Genomic DNA, 23,917 nt, shown 5'->3' with positions numbered 1-23,917 from the left:
CTATTTATTGTTGAATCATTTAAGTCATGTCCAACTCTTTGTGATTTTATTTTGGCGTTTTTCTATTTGGTTTATTCTAACTTTCAGGAAGTTTTTTCCTTGGGTACCTTAACAAAATACACTAGGGAAAGAAGGTTTTGTATCTTTTTAAAATTCACTTTTTATACCTTTCTTCCATAGATCACATTTCTTTTGCAAATTTTCCTCTATTGCTCTAACTTTGCTTTTAGAGTAATTTTCAGTTTTTGAAACAGGGAAAAAGTTCTTGTTTTACTTACTCCAGGAATTTTGATTGGAGCTTCTGTGCAAGCTGCATTTTCTTTGAGGCACTGCTTTGTATATGCTTTGGAGTATTTTTTTCTTAAGAAAACTTAAACTTGCTGGCACTTTCTTTGTGTGATTTTGTTGGTTTTTTAAATTTTGGGATTTTTTTTGCTCTTTCTTTAAGTATATTTTTTTTATTTTCTGTTAGCTTGAGTATTTTTATATTTTTGAAAGAGATCTTGCATTTCTTTGTAGTTTTGGGTTTTATTGACTTTTATCTATGTATGACAGGTTCTTCCCGTTTTATTGTGATATTACTTCAGCTTGGCTTAAAGACATCAATTTTTTTAGTCTTCAAAGAACTAGCTTTTAGTTTTCATCACTTTTATAGTTTTGGCTTCCAATTTATCAGTTTATCTCTACTTTTTATATTGTCCATTTTCTAACTTTTTCAATGCCCATTTTACCCCCTGGCTCTAGTATATCAAGGCAATTTTCTCTTATGATTTCTTGAAATATAATGTGTAGGGTTTTTTTTTTTTTTGATCATGGCTTTCAGGTAGTCTAATAAGTCCTAAATTATCCTGCTTGATCTATTTTCCAGGTTAGTTGTTTTTCTGATGAAATAATTCACAGTTTTCTTCTATTTTTAATGTTTTTATTGTTTCTTGATGTCTCACAGAGTTATTAGCTTCCACTTAGGCAATTTTAATTTTAAGGTACTATTTTCCTCAATGAGCTTTTGTACTTCCCTTTCCATCTGGCTAATTCTGCTTTTCAAGGAGTTATTTTCATCAATGAAGGGTTTTTTGTTTTTTTTACCTTTCCCCCATTTTGCCAATTCTGTTTTTAAAGTGTTTTCTTCATTGCTTTCTTGTTCCTTATTTATCAAATTCTAAATTATCTTTTCATAATTTTCTTCTCTCTTTTTCATTTCTTTTCTCAATTTTTCTATCCTTTTTATGTGATTTTGAATATATCTTCCAGTAATTATTGGGCTTTTAGCCAATTCACAATTTTTTTCTTTGAGGTTTTGCTTATAACTTCTTTTATAACTTTGCTTATAACTACTTTGACATTGTCTTCTTCAGAGTTTGTATCTTGTTCGTCCCTATCACCACAGTAGCTATTTATGGTCAGATTATTTTTGTTGTTGTTTGCTTACTTTTCCAGTCTATTTTTTTGACTTTACACTTTATGTTAAAGTTGGGCTCTGTTCCTAGCATAGGGCTGGGGGAGGCACTGACCTAACCTTCAGATTTTTTTTGCACTGCTGTTTTCAGAGTCAGTTTTTGGCGTCTGGCAGTTTTTGGTGCTTCCAAGGTAATGCCATCGGGGGGAGGTGTGGTCATTTCTCTTTTAATCAGGGCTTTTATTAGGAAGAGTCCCTGATCCCTTTGGATTGCAATTGATTTTGCTACTCAAGGCACCAGCACCCTGGGATCTCTAGTGATTATGCTACTTAGAGTTCCTTATCCTATGTGACCAAAACTTGTACTCCTCAGGGACCCTGCTCCTTCATTACTGGAAGTGCTCCTCTCCATTCTTGAACTGTGAGTGAGAAATGGATATAGGCAATGGAGTCACCAAATTTCATTCAGTCCTTTGTCCAGTGTTAGAAAAGGGGTCCCCTGTAATCTCTTTCTGACCATTTGCCAGGTCTTGTTACTTTCTCTGGCTTGAGTGCTCCTGAAGTTGCTGTTGGTTCTGTCACCAGCATCAAGTCCCACTAGTGGTGTTGCATCCACTTGGATTACAGCCCAGCCTCCACCCCTGTGTCATATATCTTTCCTTCTGAGCTCCTAAGTTGTCTTGGCCTAGAATAATGTCTCATCTTGACATTTTGTTGGCTCTGCCACTTTAGAATTTGATTTGAGATGTTATTTTATAGCTGCTTGATGTGGAATATAGGGAGAGCTTGCCTGAGTGCTTTCTCTACAGTGCCATCTTAGCCTCACTTCTGTGTCTTTCTTCTAAAAGAAGTTTTTTAACCTTTCATCTTAATTCCTTTCCCTTTCTACTTTTTGATTCTTTGGTTCATCATCCTTATACTTACTTATTCCTTCTCTTGCCTTTTTGTATTTCTCATGAAGTCTTCTAATGTATCAAATTTTGGTGCTCTTTTGTAGACAATTGCTATGTTATTTCCTTGTTATCTTATCCCTTTGCTCCTTTTTTATTCTTGCTGTACCTCACAGCATAAATACCATTTCCTGTGGAAAGTTATCAAGATAGAATTAATGCCCCATGATAGAATTTTCCTTGCAAAGAATTGGAAAGCAGAATGAAGCAGAATATTTTCTCTTGCGTTTTGTTTTGTTTGAATTTTTCTCGTGGTTTCTCAGATTAATTCTTCCATGTAACATGACTAAGGTGAAAATGTATTTAATAAGAATGTATGTGTAGAACCCATATAAGATTGCATGCTGTCTTGGGTGGGGGGGATAGGGAGAAAATCTAAGACTTATGGAAGTGATTGTAGAAAACTGAAAACAAATAATTTTCTAAAGGAAAAAATGTAGGAAAAAAAGTAATCCTTTGATAGTATGATTGGCATGGAATACAATAAGCAAGCAAAGTCTATAAAATTTTAAGAGTATATTTTTAAAATTTACTTTTGCATTTCACTGGAAAACAATTCAGTCTTTTCTCCATGGACCCTAAGTTTATTCTTTTTTAGAATCCCCTCCCCTGCCATATTAGAAACCTGAATATATAAACTTAAAAACAAGGTTTTATTTTTAAACATTTTCTCTTCACCTGATTTTCTTACCCCCTATCCCAACCCCCAATATTTTTTTAAAATCTAGCTTCAGGACTTAATATATAGCATATTCCTCCTTGATATCATATCCAATACATCAATATATCCCTAAAACTTCTCAGTATTGATACCATTAACATATTTATTCACATTTATTTACAGTCAAAAACTAGTTGTGACCCCAGTACCAATATACCTGCCAGTGAGGGACCGTAGCTGAGAGCTATACGCTATTAATCACTGTTTCCTTGGATGACCTAACTTGAAATTCTGAAAATAAATTGAGTGTTCTGTGTTGTAAGTATAAACATTTTGCCATATAATCCCATTTAATATAAGGAAAAATATAACTCACTCTGTGAATATTAAATGTGAGATTTTATTTTAACCTCAAGTCACTTTTTTCCAGTGGTACATTTTATCAATATTTTTCTGCAAAGCTAAAATTGGAAAGCTATCAAAATGTACAACCTTTCATTTTCTAGGACTCCTATTAAAGTTACACAGGAACTATTAGATTTGGTTCATTTAATTAATCTCTTCATGCAAAATAATATTTGTGCTAATTACATACTCGTTGCCTCTGACTGCTCTTCAGGGTATATAAATATCTATTGCTGGGGTCCCATTCTATAAAAGCACAAAACCTCCACTGAACTCAATTTCCCATTAATTTTACATATGGATAGACAAGTGGTACAGACAGCAAGTTGTGTAGAATCTGCCTGCATCAAGCTTTCATTTTCTTTCCTTTAAGGCTATAGAAAAGGAAAACAGCTCATTGTCTATTAGACAACTCTCCCCTGACCTCCTAAAAAAGGTAATCCTCTCCTGTGAGCATTCCACATAGACCTCATGTTGTATGACATTTTATGTAGATTTCATACATCTATTTTTCTGTGTAGCCATAATCCCTTCCTTCTGGAAACTCCAACTTCTCACATACTTCCTCCATGTAAGTATTGTGATATTACATTAGACTATGTAAAGAGGGCTGATGGAACATGCATTAAATTTGCTATTTTGCTCTCTCTTGAAGTGTATTCTCTTAACATGTCTTGTCGACCTCATGGTAGAGTCTTGTGTCATCCATTCTGATAAGCACACCATCAATTCTTTTTTTTTTAAATTAAAATTTTTTTGTTTTCAGTGTTCAACAATGACTTCCATATATCTTAGGTTTTTTTTCCCCTCCTTTTCCCTCATTCCCCCCTCCCTCCCTGATTTGGCATACAATGTTATATAGGTTCTACACATACATCCCTATTAAATACATGTTGCATAGAAGAATTAAAATGAATAGGAGAAACCATAAAACAAAACAACATAATACAAAAGAAAATGATATGCTTCTTTCTGTGATCCAATTCTATAGCTCTTTCTCTGAATGTGGAAGGCGTTGTGCCTCAAGAGTCCATTGGAAATTTTTTTAAGTCCTTACATTGCAATGAAATACTAAGTCTAACAGAAAAATTCCTTGCATACCATGGTTGTTGCTGCGTACAAAGTTCTTCTGGTTCTGCTTCTTTCACTCAGCATCTGTTCATATAAGTCCTTCCAGGCCTCTCTGAAGTCTTCCTGTTTATTGTTTCTCACAGTACAATAGCATTCCCATTCATATACCACAGCTTGTTCAGCCATTCGCCAACTGATGGGCATCCCCTTGATTTCCAGTTTTTGGCCACCACAAAGAGAGCCGCTATAATATTTTTGTACATGTGGGACCCTTTCCCATTTCTATGATCTCTTTGGAGTAGAGTCCCCAAAGTGATATTGCTGAGTGAAAGGGTATGCACATTTTTGTAGCCCTTTGGGCATAGTTCCAAATTGCTCTCCAGAATGGTTGCATCAGCTCACAGCTGCACCAACAACACACCATCAATTCTTAAGAAAAACCTTAGTAGCAGGTGGAAAAGAGAAGGCATCGCTCTAATTTTCACATTTAAGCTTGAAACTCCAAGATCATGAAATTCATTTCCAAACAATAGAGCTTCTTCAAAAAATTCATGTATTCTCTGGTTTTCAGTTTTTTGGTGCCTATATGATTTGTTGTAGACACAGCCTTCACACTTCACCATGTAATGTCCCTTTGTGATCTGTCGTATAGGTCCTATCATATGGTCTAATCATCTCTTTGGAGTGTTTTCTCTCTGGCTATTCTTCAGCAATATGCCACTTTTTTTTACACAGTTTTAAAACATCATTCGCATCCAACTCAATTCAAAGCCAGAAGCATGTTGGATTCTTAAAATGTCGTCTGCCAACATCATTTCAGGGACATCGACTCATTTCTCCACATCCGCTGACTTCATGGAGTGCTTCTTGGCCACTGTTAGCTCCCGGGGCTGGAAGAACTTCTGGCTGCAGCTCTGGAAGCAGTTGATCATCATGACCGTGAGGATTGCGAGGAACCAGTGCGATTCTGGGTGGCAGCTTCTCTCCTCCCCCGCCCCTTCCTCAGCCTTCTCTCCCTCCTCCCCCAAGCGGATACCATACCCAGCCACGATTCCCAGGTCCCGCCTAGCCCGCACCTGAGCCACGTAGACCTTCTGCCCCTGCCTCTTTCCATTTCTTTTTCTAAGGTAAGGTTATTTATTAGTATACTATTTCCTATTCTGTAAATCTGGACAGTTTGTCCTTTTGCAAATTACATCCACTTAGTTTAGATTGTCATGTAGCTGGGCAAAATAGCTGTTAATGATTTCCTTTATTTCTTCTTCATTGCGAATTTATTTTTTTCATTTTTAATAACTGGTAATTTGCTTTCTTTCGTTTCTAAAATAAAACTGGTTAATGGCATGTCTGCTACTTTTTTTTTAAATCAGGTCTCAATTTTATTTATTGGTTTAATTTATTTGTTTTACTTTTATTAATCTCTCCTTTATGTTCCAGGATTTTTATTTTGCCATTAAATTGTCTTTTATTTGTTTTTAATTATTTTATTTATTTTGTTATTATTGTTGTTATTTTTTATTAATTTCATTTAATTGCATGCCCAATTCATCAATCTGATTTTTATTTTTATTAATGAAAGAGTATATATATATATATATATATTTGTGTGTGTGCATGCATACATGCACACACACATGCACACGCACACGCACACATAGATATATAGATATATATAGATATATTCCCTTAAGTGCTGCTTTGGCTGCATCCCACAAATTTTTCTATTTTGTCTTGTTATCTCGTTACTGTCAATATCTTTAAAGAAATTGATTGTTTCTATAATATACTCTATGTTGATAAGATATAGTTTCCAATTAATTTTAAATCTGTTTCAAAGAACCTTTTTTGAGTGTATTTTTTGTTACATTACGATAAGTAAAGATACATTTAATATTTCTGCCTTTCTACATTTTTGATGTTTTATGCTTTAATACGTGATCATTTTTTGTGAAGGCATCATGCATAGTTTAGAACGTGGTATTTTTTTTTGTTCTCATTCAATATTTTCCAGTGGTGTGTCATATCCAAGTTTTCTAAAATTCTTTTGAGGTACTTGACTTCTTTCTTGTTTATATTTTGGGGATAGATTTATGTTAGTCTAAGAAGGGGTTCTCCAACTATTATAGTTTTACAATTTCAACCTGGAACTCGTTTTTTCTTTTAAGAATTTAGATGTTATGCCATTTGTTGTATACATATTTAGTATTAATATCTATTCATTGTCTTTGATACCTTTTAGCAAAATGCAATTTTTCTATTGATCTTTTTAAATAAGATCTATTTTTGTCTTTGCTTGTTCTAATATTGTGATTACTACCCTAGTCTTCTTTTTACTTCAGCTGAAGCATAATAAATAATGTGTTTTTTATTTATTTTTTACCAGAAAAAATTGTTGGATTCTGATTTCTGACTTGTGCTAATCCTCTTCTGTTTTACTGGTGAATTCATCCCTTTCACATTCAGTATAATAATTGTTATTGTATTTTCCACCTTCTTCCTTCTGTTTTAGTCTCTTTCTCTTTTTCTCCCTGTTCCACTTTTGAGAAATTTGCTTTCTTCTGACTTTTGTCCTCTTTACTTTCCCTTTTATTCTCCACCCCATTTCCTTTATTCCTTTTCCCTTATTTCTCTCTTCAATAAGATGAATTTCTTAATTTCTGAGGTTCAACTGCTCCACCCCACCCCCAACCAAAACTAGGTAGAAAATTTAACATACAAACACAGTAGTCAAGGGAAGCATTCAAAAGGTGAATATGGGTGAGAAATCATAAAGGATGATATGAGGTTAAGTTGTTTACATTCTTATATGAGGATATGATACATGTAGACCCTCAGAAGTTTATCATCACCAGAACTCATACAGGGAGTCTAATTAAACAGAGGGTTTGGTGTGATTCTGATATGTATGGAAAGGGAGGGCAAGAAGAATGAACTAGCAGAAGGGGAAAGGGAGAGGAAGCATGGAAAAATTATCTCACAGAAATGGAGTGTTCAAGGAGGCATTTATACAGTAACATAACTTTCTGAGCCTTTGAGTTAGGCATTAAAGCTATCTCAGTAATAAAAGGAAATTCATCAGCCTTACTCAACTTCTGAAGTGACAAGATTAGCCTCACTTAGATGGCAATCCTCTTACTGTCAGGCCTGGTGCATCCCTCATACCAGTGCCTTGTATCAGTTTCATCTGTTTTTAATTCTCTAGCTGAGTGCACTCCTTACCTTTAGAAGACTGTGGCCACCTATACGTTTCTCTCCTCAGCTGGGTGGAGTTAAGGTCTGCTGTTTGTTGCAGCAGAATTGTGGTGTGAAGGCAGAACACACAGGCAGAGGTTGCTGCAATAACAGCAGAAAAATTGCACAAATAGGGGGTCAAGTTATGCCTTGATGTTTTATAGAGGCTGGTGGGAGAAATGTGAAGGAGAAGAGTTCTTTCCTACAAACTTATAAGACTGCTAACAATGTCAAGCTTCTTAATTTCTTGGACTGTGGAGATGATGGGGACTGCGGAAAATGGCTAGTCTTCCATCTTATTGGTCACAGAGTATGATTTTTTATTCCTATATTAGCTCTAACCCCATAGCTTAACTATCAAAATATGACCATACAGTCAATTTGGAAAGCAATATGGTAAAAATGACCCAATTTTATAGATTCCTGAAACCTGAAGATGTACCAATTTTAGAAACAGACACTTCTGATTAAAATATAATAGTGTCACTTGACTAACACATGGATGACTTACGCATTTTCTCCGATCCTCACTACCTCTAAAAACTCTCTAAAATAAGTACTACAGTCAAGATGTAAGGTAAGTGCAGCTGTTTCTACAAGTTAAAATAACAAGAATAACGTGATAAATATAAGCTGAAGGCTATTTATCTCCAGCTTCCATACTCTGGCAAGATACAACAGCCTGGTCCACTTAGCAACACCCTTGCTGCTGTTGTGATCTCTATCAGTATACCCTTCCCCACACCCACCTTAACTACACCATTCAATGACAACAAGACAGAACTAAGCTCCTTCCTTTTCCCTGACAATCTGTGCAGTGAAGGTGAAATTATATTTAAGCAGGTTTGCTCTGCTTGAAGTGGCAGCTACTATACCACAGCAATCAATATTCGGCCAGTGAAGTAAGGAACAGAGGAAACTGGGGAAAAGGATTCAGTGGGGGGCGGGGGGGTTCACCAGGGACCAGAATATTAACACCATAGTATAAAATAGTACTGTGATGCCACTACTAACAACAGTAATAATAATTCATATTTTATAGCACTTTAAGTTATAAAATTCACCTTATGTTCATACAGTTTTATTTGATCCTCACAAAATCCCTGAGCTATAACAATGTGCAATACACATCATAATTTAGATTTAAGATTACTTCAGTAAATATTGGGGCAAATGCTCTACGGTTCAGAATGAGCTGATGCTGGTGAGGCCCCCTAAGAAATAACATCAGGGAGAAAGAGACGCTCAAAGAAGCAGTAGAAATACCATGTGGAGTAGATGAGAAAGACAACAGAGAGAAGCCAAGGGCTGCTCAATTCTGATTTCACTTGTTTTTTCTGCCCACAGGAATGACTTTTGGACACAATAAAAATGAATACCAGGGAGTTGGCAATCAAGATAAGTAAGGAGATAGTAAGAGAGGACTTAACTACCCTAAGTAAATTCAAGTTAACTGGTACAGATGAACTACGTCTTAAGATGTTGAAAGTAGCAGGTGTGATTGCTAAGTCACTGAAAGAATGTAGAAAATGAAGACGTATCATAGGATTAGATATCAACATGTTTTGTTTTAAAGGGAAGAGAATAGATTCAGAAAGCACACTAAGGAGCTTGACTTTGATTCTTGGAAAAATTAAGCATGTATAAGTACTTAAGAAATGTTTAGTTAACATCTATAGAAGGGACTGGAATGACTTTATCAAGGAAAGGTGATGTCAGACAAATTATTTCCTTTTGGGGGTATATATATATTATGTTAGCGATGCATTTCATGCATTTAATACATGTTATTCTTGCAAAAAATTTGGAGAGGTCTAAATGATAGTATAATTGGAGTTATTAGTTAACTGATCAAAACAGTTAACTGATTCAAAGAGGAGTCATTAATATTTTGGTATCAAATAGGTTGACTGTCTCCAGTGGGGTGTTTTAGAGATCTATACTTGATCAATGGGTAAGATATGGAAGGAATCCAACTTAAATTTAATGTCAGGAAAAACTTCATAACAGAGGTATCCCTAACTCATAAAGTGGTGGGTTCCTCCTACTTGTATATATTCAAACATAGGCTAGATGATATCTTGATGAACATGTGATATGGGAATTCATTTCCAAGTATTGGTTGAAATAGATTGCCACTAAGGTCACTTCTGATTCTAAAATTCTGTAATCCTGTGGTGTTATTCCCCTGATCAAGTAGCTTCAGTCATTCCCTATTGCCTCTAGGATAAAATAATAACTCCTCTATTTGGCATTTCACTATTTGGTTGATTTCATATTACTACCCTTCAAAAAGTCTATATTTTAGTCAGTCTACCCTACTTGATGTTCACCACACAGATATTTAGTACAGACCTGGCACATAGTGGGTATTCAATAAATGCTCATTGAATTTAATTGAATCATATCTCTTGGCCACTTGTTAATTTGGTCATTTAGTAATAGTAGGTTATTTGATTTTTTCTGAGAATTTAGCATCCTATTCTTTTACAGATATGTTGAAAAATGATCCTTCAACACCTGTAAATTGTGTCTTTCCCTAATGTTCTTCTTAGTATATTTGGTTTGTACAGAAAAGTTATTCTCAGCATCTATGTAACATTTCTACTTCTCATACTTTTCATATAAGGAATGTGATGCTAGACTATGAACACTGTAAAATAGAGAAAAGAGTTTGTTATAGAAAGATTTATTCCTTTGTTTTTCATGTTTGTCGTCCTAATTTCATCCCGAAAAACTCTTAGGATGATTTGGATGAAGTGAATCACTTGCCAAGTCTTTTGTAGACTTGTCATCTCTACTGCTTCTTGCTAGATTGTGAGCAGATACTGCTCAGATGTCCTCCCATCTTTGATATTTTTCAAAATAATTAATATTCCACAATTGTGGAATGGCCAAATAAATTGTGGTATGTGAATGTAATGGAATACTACTGTGCTATAAGAAATGATGAACAGGAACACTTCAGAGGGGCCTGGAAAGACTTATATGAACTGATGCTGAGTCAAAGGAGCAGAACCAGGAAAACTTTGTAGACAGAAAAAACCACAGTGTGCAAGGAATTTTTCTGGTACACTTAGCACTTCATTGCAATGCAAGGACTTAAAAAATTCCCAATAGACTCTTGAAGCAAAATGCCTTCCACATCCCAAGAAGGAACTATGGAATTTGATCGCAGAATGAAGCAGACCATTTTCTTTTGTATAATGTTTTGTTTTGTTTTATGATTTCTCCCATTCATTTTAATTCTTCTATGCAACATGACTAGGGTGAAAATGTATTTAATAGGAATGTATGTGTAGAATCTATATAAAATTTCATGCCATCTCAGGAAGGGAATGGGGAGGGAGGGGAAGTGAGGGGGAAAATCTAAGATACGTGGAAGTGATTGTAGAACACTGAAAACAAATAAAATAATTTAATTTAAAAAAGAAAATAAAGGGAATATCCTCAAGAAAAGAAAAATTATAATTTATATTCTAAGCTACTGGCATCTTTGATCACCATGTCTCTTGGCTTTCAAGGATATTAAATATTTCCTGGCTGAGTTGAATTCTTTCAGTCTCCTTGAAGGGACTGATTTACACCAGTTAAATTTCCTTATCACTGATTTGTAACATATATAAAACAAAAAGCTGGGAGTTTGAGTCATGAATTGTATTGGAGAGGGGTGATTCATCATTAGTTCTGAATCATTGATTTTTAGTACATGTCTCTAGAAACATAAGAATTTGGCATATTTTGCCCTACCTCACCATGACCCTTTCCCCCAATACTGCATCTGCATATATCATATGTTAGGTCTCTAGAGAGAAGGCATAAAGGAGGTTCCATATTCCTATGCAAGCATTTATGATAAAAGTATATTGAATAAGATACTGTCCCAAAATATATATGTTTTGGCAGTGGGACAGTTTTATAAACGACACATATTTTGTATCTACAACTGAAGACCAGGAAAAGCACTGTGGATGTACACTACTGTCTTTCGGTGACTAAATTCTAGACAATTCCTCTTTAAAAAGGAAGAAAAACATGGGTAAGCTATAAGTCCTACCTCTTGCAAGTTCTTTCTATATGTAACTCTTTCTCATCTCACTGTTTTCCCTTCTGATTTCCTTTATCTATAATGTTAATGCATTAAGAGAGAATGAAGGAAGGAAATCTACTTGAGCACAGTAATCTGAGGCTTTATTTTCACATTAATTGATATCGATAAAAACATAAGAAAGATGAAATTCAGGTTGCATAGAGTCATATAGTTTATGTAGATATTGCGTTGACATCATTCTCTGGCAGTGAAAGAGAATATTCCTACATGAGAAAAGTAAGTTAGTTAAATAAGGTGAACTTTTAATTTTCATGGCCAAATTAGACGTCTAAATTATTTGTATTTTAGGACCACCACTATAAGTGTTAAGATTGATTTCCTTCGGTCTCTCTCATGCTAATGCTTTTGTTCATCAACTTGTTCCATTAGAGTGTAGATATCTTTTCTTTTACTTAAATTCTTTGACGTGGGCAGTAGTGATAGTTTCTCAAATAAAGTCAATTAAAAGGATGAACAAATCAAATAAAAACTACTGAGAAGCCAAAGTTAGGGTGATGAGAGCAAGAACCATAAAGGAAAGGAGATGAGGGACAAAAAGAAAAAAAAAGATGAAGGTAAAAGGGATTAGAAATCAGAGGAAAAATAAGGTTGAGAAGAGAGGAATGAAGGAATGAATGAAGGAGGAAAAAAGAGCAAGTAATAGAGAAAAGATATTGAGAGAAAGGACAGGGGAGGGCAGAGGGAAAAAGAAAGGGAGAGAAAGAGAAGAGGAGCACACTGTAGAATTATATTCTAGAAGGATCCTTTAGGAGAAATATAACTTTTTCTTCCAGACAAGTTAATACCTAAAAGCATTGAAAATAATAGCGGTATACTTACCTACCTAAGAGGATACTGGAAAGTTTTCTATAAATTCTCAAAAGAAAATAAATACAACTACCTTTTATTTAAGAAATTAAAGTGTATCATGTAGTACTCAGAAAAAAATATAATTGAATAATTCTCATAAAAGTTAGAACTTGCTGGCATCTGGATGAGCCCTCTAAATGATCCTTCCCACCTCAAAATAAGGCCGGTATGCTCTCCTCTACAACCATGCCCAAGTCCTTGAAGAAGCTGGGGGAGGAGAACTGGGAGAAGAACCAGACCCAGGTGAACAGAGCATCTCCAGCAGGCTAGATGTCGATGGCTGGTTTACTTTATTCCACAGTACACAACTATTTATCATTCACAACAAGCTAACAATTATGCCACTAACCAGCAGAATTGAACGATCTGGAAATCATGGTCTTTTTCAATAATCACATTGAAGAGCTGCTGACACACATGAGCAGCCTCCAGATATTTAAACAACTGAAACTTGGCATGAAGAATCTAAAGCATTTCCTTCAAGGATTTGGCTCTTTCTCAGCTGTGTTGGTCCTTGGGTCACAAAGAGTCAGACAGCACTGAAACAACTCAACAGCAATAAAAGGTCCTTGAGTTGATTTTAAAAGACTTGAATGAAAATTCTTTTCTCAGAAATTTCTACCTTACCACCTTGCACGCATGACATGAGTCTTATTCTCTACAACCTTTAGATAGATCTCATGACTTTCAGTCCTCTTTGTTATGCTAAACATTTCTAGTTCCTTGAAATGTTTCTAAGATACCTAAGGTCACTGTGTTCTGGGTAAACATATGCTGTTTATGTTTGGATTTGATTTATTTGATTTCTTATCAAACAGAAGTAAAGAAAATAAATATGAAATATATTGTTGGCAATCAGGACAGAGGTTAATAGAAGTAACAATTTAGAGCTAAAAGATCACTTAGTACAACATGCTTGTGATATAGAAGAGGAAAACCACAGTACTAGTATGGAAAATGATTTCCTCAAAACCACTGAATTATCAGTGTATCCATAAAATACAGTGCCCAGAACTGAAAATAATACACTTCAGGTATGACCTGACCAATGTAGAAAACAGACTGTGTTAGTATTAGGGCAGTTTGGTGGTACAGTGGATGGAGTGCCAGGCCTGGAGTCAGGAAGACTCATCTTCCTGAGTTCAAACATGACTTCAGACAATAACTGTGGGACCCTGAGCAAGTCACTTAATCCTGTTAGCCTCAGTTCCTCATCTACAAAATGAGCTGGAGAAAGAAATGACAAATCACTCTAGTATCTTTGCTAAGAAAACCCAAAATGGAATTATGAAGAGTCAGACACTACTGAAATAAGCAAATAGCAATAACAACAAAATATTAATATTGGCTCATTAATGACAGCAAAAGGGAGCTTGGTGGAGAATAGCAGGGCATGGATGAAAGCAGTGTAGAGACAAGATATCACAAAAGAAGTAGAGGGAGGGCAGTTAAGTTGTTATTTAGTTATACTTTGTACTCAACCTATTCCTAGAAAGATTTGGAGGTGGTAGGATCCTTTAGAATAAAACAGCTGGAATATGCAAATCCGAAGGTTAAAATTATGTCAGAAACCAAGGTGATAAGTCAAAGTGAAGGTGTAGAATTTAATTAAGTGAGCCAGGATTAGTGTCTCAGAATCCATACTAGACAAGAGAAAACAGGCAAAACAAAAGCTCATTTATAAAGGGAAAAGGTGGGATATCTAACCTAGCACATGAGTATTAGTGACAGCATACACTGACTCACAATCCAGCATAAACTGGGGAAGAAGGAATACAATGAAGTAATGCAGTGGAAATATGATTGCCCATCCTAGGATAGAAGTTGTCAGTCCTCTCATATTAAGTACCCTCAAAGGGATGAGAAGCGACTTTTATTCAGTTAAGTTTCTCAATTCTTTCTCATGAACTGCCTCTCCCATCTTTTACTTGTACAATTAATTTTAAAAATCTAATTGCAAGGCTTTATAACTTTCCCTTAAATTATATCTTATTTTGGTTTGAGCTCAACCAGTTAAAATTACTTTAGCCTTGATTCGTATTAATTATGCTCTTAATGTCATCTTCAAATTTGATAAATACTTCAATGGGAGGTATCGATTGGTTGTTGTCCTTCGTCTTTGAAGAGGACCAAAATGACATCACCACGATAAAGTGAAATTTCAGGGTGTCCGACTATGGTTGATCAGACCAATATGAACTCAGAATACTCTACCACAGGTGGAGCACAGATAGTCCATGTGAATATTTGGGGTGGTTATTCCAAATTTGTGCATCCTGCGTTTTCTTTGTGCTGTCTCAATTCTGCTTTGCTCAAAGAGCACAGCACCCTTTCTTATGTGGGCACGCCATGCTGAATGATCTTGTGCCAGTGTCTCCCATGTTGCACAGTCACATTCAGAGTTCTTGAGACCTTGAGAGTATACTTGTATTGTTTCTTCTGGCCATCATGTGATCACCTGCCCCATGTGAGTTCTCCATAAAATATTCTTTTTGGCAAGTGTACATTTTGCGTTTGAACAATATGGCCAGTCCATCAGAGTTGCACTCTCTGAAGCAGTTTGAATGCTTGGCAGTTTAGTTTTAGCAAGGACTTCAGTGTCTAGTACCTTATCCTGCCAGGTGATCTTCAGAATCTTCCTAAGACAGTTCAAAGGGAAGCGATTCAGTTTTCTGGCATGGTGCTGGTAGACTGTCCATGTTTCACAAGCATATAACAAAGAGGTGAGCACAATGTCTCTGGAGACCTTAAGTTTGGTAGTCAGTCTAATACCTCTTCTCTCCCAAACTTTTCTTTGGAGCCTCCCAAACACTGAGCTAGCTCTGGCAATGTGTGCATCAACCTCATTGTCAATGTGTACATCCCTGGAAAGAACACTACCAAGGAAAGTGAACTTATCCACAGCATTCAAAACTTCTCCATTTGTTGTAACTTATAGTTCCAGATAGGCAGGTTGTGGTGGTGGCCGATGGAGAACCTGTGTTTTCTTCGTGTTAATTATTAGACCAAAATTAGCACAGGCAGCAGAGAATTGATCCATACTTTGTTGCTTCTCAGCTTCAGAGGCTGCATTGAATGCACAATCATCTGCAAACAGAAAATCATGCACCAATACTCCCTCCACTTTGGTTGGGTATCACAGAATGGGGGAAAGAGGGCTGGGTTTTGAATCAGAAGACCTAGGTTCAAATCCCAGCCCTTCCACTTATTTTGTTTCCCTGGGGAAATCATTTAATATTTCTGGGTCTCAGTTTGTCTGCAAAATGAGGGGGTTGAACCAGATGACTTCTGAGCTACCTTCTAGCTCTGCGTTTACGATCATACATTTTTATCCAGGACATTGACAAAAATATTCATCAGGACAAAGGGTGGACACCTCTGACATTCAATTAAAGACTTAATTTTGAAGGTCTTTTAGACAAAACCATCAACTCCAGGTACAGTTGCTTATTCTTTTATGACCTTGTATGTCCTGGTCTACTAGAAGTCCTATAAAGAAAGGAACTGAGGTTTGTTATTGTTATGATATTTTCTTTTATTTTAATATTTCTTGCCTTACTAAGTTGTTTTATGTTTACTGAATTCTAATTTTCATACCATTCGTTCTGGGGTAAGTTTTCTACTCTTTGTTCTAAGGCATCAATTCTTCTTGATATTTTTTCCCCTAGAGCTATTCATTTTTTGTATCTTTTGTTTCATTTCTTCCAGGCATTCTTGTAGTCCTTGTGGTGTGTGTGTGCGCGCGCACGCACACTCACACATAGATCTCTATTTCTTTCTTTTCTCTGAGACTCTATGTGGATTTCTTGTGGAATTACTCCCTTATTCTGTGAATAATTCCTCAAAACAGGGATAAGAGATAGAGGGAAAGCTAAGTTTAGTGAAAGTATAGTAAAAGATTTCCAACTAAGGAGACATCTCAAGGATATTTAAGGATTAAACTGGGAGAACACACAGAGACAAACATGTACAAGATTACACAAGACTGTGGTAGCAATCAGTTTACTTTGGTTGACAAGGGATATCTTGAGCTAAATAAACTATGGATTTATGCTATTAAATTGTACGTAGAGACAATGTATTTTTAGTGCCTGGTACTAGCTCTTGGATAGTTTAACACACATACAATGTTGCTCAATTTAAATTCTTCTATGAGGTATGTTATAAAATTGATTAAAGCATGACATAATAAAGAGTCTAAAACAACTCAGTGGGAATTGGTTTTGGTACAACCTTGAGCTTCGAGGCCAGGTAGTTGGTGAGAAGAAGAATCCAATGAAAGATAGGTCTATTTCCCATTAAATATAACCATAAAAGCTACAGGCAGTTCATCTGCCTCTCTTTAGAACTACTGGTCATGCTACAGGTGACAGATCATCTTTAACAGTATAAAAATGTATCTTCTAGATTAGGGCTATCAAACAGTATTAAAATGTATCTATATGCTCCTTATTTCTTATTTGAATCTTTCCTTTTTGAGCCCCAAGTCCGCCTTTCTAGCTTCAGGTCCAAATCACATTGATGTCAAATCCACTTGTATTTATGTCCCATATCCAATACCTACTGACTGTTACCTCCAATACCAACTTAACTTTGATGAATGGGAGCATCTTTAGAATATGTTGGGTTTTTTTATATGATTATGTTCATCTAAAAGTTCTCAGTAATTTATGTTGCATCATCAATCAACTCAGTTCAACAACTTTCAACATGTAAGTTTTAAAGTGGGGACAGGATCTCTCTCTCTTTCTCAGTATTCCACACTTAAAATAGTAATTTTTCTAGCTTCAAAGAAGTTGTAGATTCTGGCTAGAATGGAGTGCAAATGTGAGTATAAGTTCCTTTCTTGAAGGCCCAACAAGTGCCTATTCAACCTATTCCTGAAGACTTAGAGTATGAGGAATTCACTACTCCCAAAATGAACCCATTTCACTTTGTGGCAGCTCTTGTTAGGAAATTTTTTTCTTGATTAGTTTGAAATTTGTTTCTTTCTTAATTTTGCCCTCTAGGAACATCTGAAGAATTTATTTAATTTATGCTTTCAAATTTTTTGTAACAAATTCATAGCGTGTTTGTGTGCATGTGTGTGTGCATGTGTATGTGCATGTGTGTTTGTGTATAATTCTCACAGTACAGTATGTGTTCCAAATACAATACATATTCTACAATATTCTAAAGAGAAATGATTAGGTCAAAGGGATAGAAAGAAAATCCAGAATGTAGATTTGTTTAAAATGGCGCAACATTAATAAATATTAAGTATTGCCTATCCTAGAGAAAGGAGTAATCTAAAGAGAAACTTTCTTGTTAGGAGTAATTTTAAAGTTTGTGTATATCCATATGTACTACAAAATTCTACATGTAATAAACATGTAGAAATATCTGTCTATATCTATAGATATATCTATGTATAGAAATATCTATATGTATGTACATAGCAAGCATGTATACACATAATTTCAAAGAATGGTTACTATATTCAAAGTTTATTGTTATTTCTTTAAAAACCCTAATAGTTTATATAAAGGAGACAAAAAAAATCCTCCCTTAGGAAAAAAAAGGCTATCAATTTTTACTTTCTTGAGAATTAAAACAAAATTTTCAAGTATTCTCTTCCCTTGAGGTGGCTCAGGAGCAGAAAACAGTTTCTTTAATAAAATTTGAAAATCTTCGTGACCTGGGTATTTGTATAGGTATTTGTCATCATGGAACTGAGAACTTCCTATGAAACTTACAATTATGACTGGATAAATAGAACAAGCTTTTCTTTTTCTCTTTTATTTCTTCATAAAATGTAAATGTTAACTTGCCAGATTGAGATCCCAGATTACATTCCAGTGACAGAGTTCTCGTTACATGTGATGTGAATGATAAGGCAAACAAAGGCCTCTTTCATGAAGGAAAGAGAAAAATTATAGCTAAAGACAAAGTGCTACACAATTATATTTTAGTGCTTCTTTCTGTGGATAGTAGGCAATAGGTAAGAAGAAAAGGGGAGACATGGATTTTACTTCTTCTGGAAGTGATACACAACTTGGCCAATAAATGTTATCAGACTTCTGAAGAAGAAAAACTTTGTCTTTTAACTCTGTTGTGGTCCCTTCTATATCTTGCATTGAATAGGAATTATTGTTTGTGATTTTTGGTTGGTTAATTGGTTGTTTTGGATGTTCATTCTGACATCAAATATAAGATTCTGGCCCTGTGGAGCACCAGAAGTCAATGTTTGGTCATAAAGGTGGTTAACTGCAACGTCACCAGCAGGATAATTCATCTGTTTCTAAGAGCATAATTTTTAGCTCCATCGAATGTAAAGTGCAAGCAAATCTTAGAAAGATACATGCTTCTTGGCTCAGTAAGAAGGCAGATGAGACTGAGTTTTATTCTGATAGTAACAATCCAAAACACTTCTTTGATCCCCTGAAGGCTGTTTATGGTCCAAAGACCTTTGGTACATCTCAGCTGCTCAGCACTGATGGAGCCACATTGATAAGGATGTGATCCTGGAGAGACACGCTGAATACTTTCATAATATTCTCAATAGATCATCATCAACCAGTGTTAAAGCCATTGACTCTATACCTCGAGTTGAAATCAGTCCCTTTCTAACCAAACTTCTAAATGAGGAAGAGGTTTATATGCTCCTCTTCTGTGGCAAGGTGCCTGTTGCTGTTTCCATTCCAGTAGAGATCTATAAGAACCTACAAGGTCCACTGTTCATACAAAACTGGCTGAAATCTTCCAGCTTATATGGCAAGAGGAGGTTATCCCCTAGGAGATCAAGAGTGCCTCCATTGTCTCTCTCTATAAAGAAAAAGGAAATGAGTTGTCCTGTGACAACCACAGAGATGTCTCCCTATCAGTCACCGCCAGGAAAATTCTTGCCAGAGACCTCCTTAACCATCTGATCCTTCACCTGGAAGATGGTCATCTAGCTGGGAGCCAGTGTGGCTTCACAAAAGGCTGAAGAATGGTCAACACGGTGGTTACTGCCCAACAATTCCACAAAAAATTCCACAAACAGAAGTCTGTACACAACATTTGTCAACATCATCAAGGACTTTGATGCTGTCAGTTGTGAGGGCTTGTGGAAGATCATTACAACATTTGGTTGCCTGGAGCATATTATCAGTATTGTATGCCAGTTTCATGATGACATCCTTGCATAGGCTCTGGATGAAGGATGATACTCTTATTTGGTCTCAGTTAGCAATGGAGTAAAGCAGAGCTGTGTGCTTGGTCCCATGCTTTTTAGCATGATGTTTTCCATGATGTTGTCAGATGCCTTTAATGAGGACAAAGACAGAATCAAGGTCATTGATTCCTTCAAGATTCTTGACCTTTTGGTCTTCCGAATGAATTTTATTTTTTTTCTAGCTCAAAATGTTTTTTAGTAATTTATTTGGGATATCATTAAATAAATAGAGCAGTTTCAGTAGAATTGTCATTTTTATTACACTGACTCTGCCCACCCATGAACAATTAATAGTTTACCGATTATTTATATAAAAATGTTATAATTATGTTCATGTAGTTCCTGGGTTTGTCTACTCCCAGGTAGTTTGTGGTGCCTGTGATTATTTTAAATGGAATATCTCTTACTTTCTCTTCTTGCAGGGTTTTATTGGTGATGTATAGAAATGCTAGTGATTTATGTGGGTTTGTTTTATATCTTGTTACTTTTCTAAAGTTATTCACTGTTTCAAATAGCTTTTTCTTTGAATCTGTAGGATTTCCTAAGTATATCATCACATCTTCTGTAAAAACAGAGAATTTTATTACCTCATTGCCTATTCTGATTCCTTCAATTTCTTTTTCTTCTGTTATTGTTATTGCTAGAATTTCCAATAAATATTGAGTAGTATTGGTGATAATGAGCATCCTTGTTCCACTCCTGATCTTATTGGGAAAGCTTCTAGTTTATCCCAATTACAAATAATGCTTGCTGATAGTTTTAGGTAAATACTTTTTATCTTTTTAAGGAAAAATCCTTTTATACCTATGCTTTCAAGTGTTTTAAATAGGAATGAGTATTGTATTTTGTCAAAAACCTTTTTCTTCATCTACTAATATAAATGACATGATTTTGTTACTTTTGCTATTGATATAATCAATTATGTTAATAGTTTTCCTTATGCTAAACCATCTCTGAATTCCTGGTAGAAATCCCACCTGGTCATAATGTATGATCTTTATGATATATTGCTGTAATCTTTTTGCTAGTGTTTTATTTAAAATGTTTGCATCAATATTCATTAGGAAAACTGGTTTATAGCTTTCCTTCTCTGTGTTAGCTCTACCTGGTTTAAGTATCAGCACCAATTTATGTCTTAAAAGGAATTTGATAGGACTCCACCTATTTTTCCAAATAGTATATATATACATATTCATTAAATGTTTGATAAAATTTGCTTGTGAATCCATCTGGCCCCAGGGATTCTTTTCATATGGAGTTCATTGATGGATTGTTTAATGTCTTTTTCTGAGATAGGGTTATTCAAGTATTCTATTCCCTCTTCTGTTAATCTGGGCAATTTATATTTTTGTTAGCATTCATCCATTTCACTTAGCTTGACAGATTTATTACCATATTATTGGGCAAAATAACTCCTAATAATTGTTTTAATTTCCTGTTCACTGATGGTGAATTTATCCCTTTCATTTGTAATATTGATTATTTTGATTTTCTTCTTTCTTGTTTTAATAAAAAAAACCATAATGGTTTATCCATTTTATTGGCATTTTCATAAAACCATCTTCTAGTTTTTTTTTTATTAATTCAATGGTTTCTTATTTTTAATTTTATTTTCCTTTTGCTTATAGGATTTCCAATTTGGTGTTTAATTGGGAATTTTAAATTTCTTCTTTTTTTAGATTTTTATATGCACTCCCAATTCATTGATCTATTTTTTGTCTATTTTATTGATATAAGAATTTGGGGGTATAAATTTTCTTCTAAGTACTGCTTTGGCTGCATCGCAGAATTTTTGTATGTTGTATCATTGTTGTCATCCTCTTTAATAAAATCAATTGCTTCTATGATTGTTCTTTGACTCACTTATTCTTTGGATTTAGATTATTTAGTTTCCTATCAACTTTTTTTTTTTTTTTGGTGAAGCAGTTAGTGTTAAGTGACTTTCACAGGGTCACACAGTAAGTATCATGTCAGGCAAGATTTGAACTCAGGCCCTCCTTTTTGCAGGGTCAGTGCTCTATCCAGTCTGCCTCCTAGCTGTCTTATTTCCCATTTACTTTTAATCTATCTTTCCACTACCTTTTATGGAATGTAATTTTTATTACATTATCATCTGAAAAGGATGCATTTAATATTTCTTCCTTTCCACATTTGCTTATGAGGTTTTCATGCAGTAATATGTGATCAATTTTTGTGTAGGTGTCATATATTAATAACAAAAAGTTATATTTCTTCTCTTCCTATTCAGATTTCTCCAGATGTCTATCATATCTAATTTTTCTTAAATTCTATTCATCTCCTTAACTTCTTTCTTGATTTTTGCTAGATTTATCTCATTCTAAAAGGGAAAAGTTGAGATCCCCCACTAGTATAGTTTTATTATTTCCTCCTGTAATTATTTACCTTCTCCTTTAAAAATCTAGATGTGGTCCATATATGTTTAGTACTGATATTAGTTCTTTGTCTGTAGTACCTTTTATCCCCCTTATTTCTTAATCTGAATGTCCTTCTGAGAATCCCTTCCTTATCATATCCCCTCACCCTCCTATTTCTCTTTAAATTTTATAGTATATTTACACATATATGTATATATATACATATATATATGGAGAGAGAGAGTATTTGTATATGCATGTATGTTCTTATGAGAATAAGGTTCTAGTACTACTAATCTTTCATCCCCACCAGCCCTCCAGTTAACAAATCTTCCATTCATGCCTCATTAGTAGGAAATAATTATTCTCTTTTTACTTCTCCCTTCCCATTTTTATTTTTTAGGCTCATCCCACCATACTCAACTCAGTCCCAAGTCCTCTATCTGTTTATGCTCTTTCAAACTAACCTAGTAATAATAACAAGCTTAAGAGTTACAGATCCTGCTCCTTTTCTCTTCAGAATATCATGACCCATGCCCTTTGATCTTATAATGTAGAAGCTGCTAAATCTTGTATTTTCCTGACTTTAGCTCCACAACATTTATATTGTTTCTTTCTAGTTGCTTGTAGTATTTTCTCCTTGACCTGGCAGTTTCAAAAGTTTGCAATAATATTCCTAATTTGGGGAATCTTTTTCGGGTGTTGATTGGTGGATTTTTTTCAATTTCTATTTTGCCCTCTAATTCCAAAACTTTAGGACAATTTTTCTTAATAATTTCTAGAAGTATAGTGCCTAGACTCTTTTCTGTTGATCATAGCTTACACTTAGTCCAGCAATTCTTATATTGTCTTTCCTTGATCTATTTTCCAGGTCAGTTATTTTCCTAATGACATGTTTCATAGTCTCTTCTATTTTTTAAATTTTATTTTATTACTTCTTGGTGTCTTAGCTTTTCTTTGTCCAATTCTGATTTTTAATAATTTATTTTCTTCCATAAATTTTTGGATCTGCTTTTCCAGTTGCTTGACTTTTAACAATTTTCTTGATTTTCATGAATTACTTTTTTTCCTCTCCTCTTCTCTTCCTTTCCCCCCCACCCATTAAACTATTCCTTACAGAGCTTCCAGATTGATATTTTTAAAGCATGACTTTGTCACATGACTTTGTTATTCCTATGCTGAAGAAATTCCAATGGTTTCCCATTGCCTTTAAGACAGAACATAAATTCTACTTGGTATTTAAAGTTGTTCACTATTTTTTCCAGCCTAACTTTTTGACCTGATTTAATATTTCTGCCTTGACATCCTACTTCTTCCATTATGACATTACATCTCTCTCCTCTAAGCCTTTTTTACAGGATATCCTCCATAACTAAGATAAATAGCTTCCCTCTTTACCCATTCCTCTTGGAACTTCCTAGTTCCCCTTCAAGTCTCAGCTCCAGCATCACTTCCTTCAAAGGGTCCTTCTTGGTTTCCTTCACTGTAAGTACATGTTTCCTGGTCCCCACCCATGTTTCAATGTGTATTCACTTTGCATATATTCTGTATATACTCATATGCAACATAGAACTCTCTAGTTGAAGGTAAACTCTGTGAGGGTATTTCATTTTTGCATTTTTATCTGCAGTGCCTGTTAGAAGGTGTGTTCTTAATAAATGCTTATGATTGAC

The 23,917-nt window shown here is 35.0% G+C and overlaps 1 protein-coding gene and 1 pseudogene across 1 annotated transcript in view; both read right to left on the bottom strand.

Moving 5' to 3' along the window:
- The window catches only part of GPRIN3 (GPRIN family member 3), a 64,794-nt gene that overhangs the window by 15,179 nt on the left and 25,698 nt on the right, over nucleotides 1-23,917 (bottom strand).
- LOC140513399 (TIP41-like protein) lies at nucleotides 4,255-6,027 on the bottom strand (annotated as a pseudogene).

Source organism: Notamacropus eugenii, chromosome 7, assembly GCF_028372415.1.
Source record: "Notamacropus eugenii isolate mMacEug1 chromosome 7, mMacEug1.pri_v2, whole genome shotgun sequence".
In the NCBI taxonomy this organism is placed as follows: domain Eukaryota; kingdom Metazoa; phylum Chordata; class Mammalia; order Diprotodontia; family Macropodidae; genus Notamacropus; species Notamacropus eugenii.
Note: the sequence above shows the minus strand (reverse complement) of the source record. Positions and strands in the feature narration are given on the sequence as shown.